This window comes from Borostomias antarcticus, assembly GCF_949987555.1.
Source record: "Borostomias antarcticus genome assembly, contig: scaffold_112, whole genome shotgun sequence".
Taxonomy (NCBI): domain Eukaryota; kingdom Metazoa; phylum Chordata; class Actinopteri; order Stomiiformes; family Stomiidae; genus Borostomias; species Borostomias antarcticus.
This window is the reverse complement of record NW_028176829.1, coordinates 182,501-183,966: the sequence shown is the minus strand read 5'-3', so window position 1 is coordinate 183,966 and position 1,466 is coordinate 182,501.

Below are 1,466 nucleotides of genomic sequence, written 5' to 3'. Positions count from 1 at the left end.
AGCTAGAAAGGGGCAATTTACATCCGTCACTTCCAATACACGAATATGTTGCCCCTGTATCGATCATGAATGTGTGGTGTTTACCAAGTATTGTTACTGGTATATTGGGCTCGTCATGCGGTTTTAACGAGATAATTGGTGTCATGGTGTTCCCCTCCGGTTTCTCTAGGCACCCCTAATCCCAGTCTGCCGCAGGGCCTAACCATGGATTTGCTGGGCAATTTCTTCTGAAATGGCCCATTTCTCCACACTGCCAGCATTCTCTTGACGGTCTTTGGGGTTCTTCTGCCATATTTGGTGTTGACTGCGGGCGTCTGGTTTGTTGTTGACGCTGTTCACCTTGTTGCTCTTCTGCCTGTGGATTTTGCTGTTGTCTTTGGGGGGCATAGTTCCGTTGGCCGTACCGTTGCTGTTGGCCTCCTCTCCATCCTCCGCGTCCTCGCTGCATTGGCCTGCCTCGGCCTCCCAGATCCTCGCGACGGTATTCTGCTGCTGGGTTGACATGCACGTGGATGGGAGGATATGCAGATTGAGTTGTGGGTGGACAGCGTGGCATCGTCTGAGTGGGGGGTCCTGGACCTAGTTGTGGTTGGGTTAGAACTTGGGATATGACTGGGGCCTGAGTGAGGGTTTCTTCAGTTTCCGCCATCAGTGGGGTCTGAGCCTTTGCTTTTTCTTTCTTTTGTTTCTGAGTTAGCTCTCCCAGTTGCAGTGCTGTGAGTTTGTTGGCCAACACTTTGCTCAGCTCTTCTACATCTTGCTTTTCTTTTCTGTACATGTCCACATGATGGACGATGTGTTCTGAGAATAGTGGCCACTCCATCTTTGCCAATCCTACTACTCCATCCAATTTCCTCTGTACTTCGCCTGGCATGGCCTTTTTAACCATCAGTTTGAATAGGCTCTGACAGGTGCTGTTAGCGTTCCAAGCACTCCCTGTCTCGTCAAGCCATTTTCGTTGGAAGTCATGTAGGAACTTGGTTGGACATTCGCCATCTTTCAGCTTCTCTCCTTCGAGCTTGGTTGGATCCATCTTCTCTGGATATTTCTTTCTGAGCTCTGCCCATACCACGGTGCGATGTCCTCCGAACCCCACTCCGTTGTAGGTGACTCCGGCCATTACTCCTGGTAGTTGGGCTCCTTCGAAGATCTCGTCCGTGGTTTGTTTTCCAGCCACGTTCATCAGTAATGCCTTAATGTCCCCCAGGGCCAAAGTTACTCCTGCTGTACTTTCTTCTAACGCTGTTATCCATTTATTTGCCCCTTCCGTGACGTTCGGTAGTCGTGCGACCAGACCTATCAGATCCATGAATCCCCATGGTACGTATGCAGGAGCCTGTCCGGGTCCTTTGATTACTAGTGGGCAAATTCTCTCAGTCGACCACTGTGTTTCGATTTGCGGGTCACTCTCTCCCCTTCTTATGAGCCGTAGTCCTGGGTTTCTCTCCCAGCTTGAACTCCTAGTT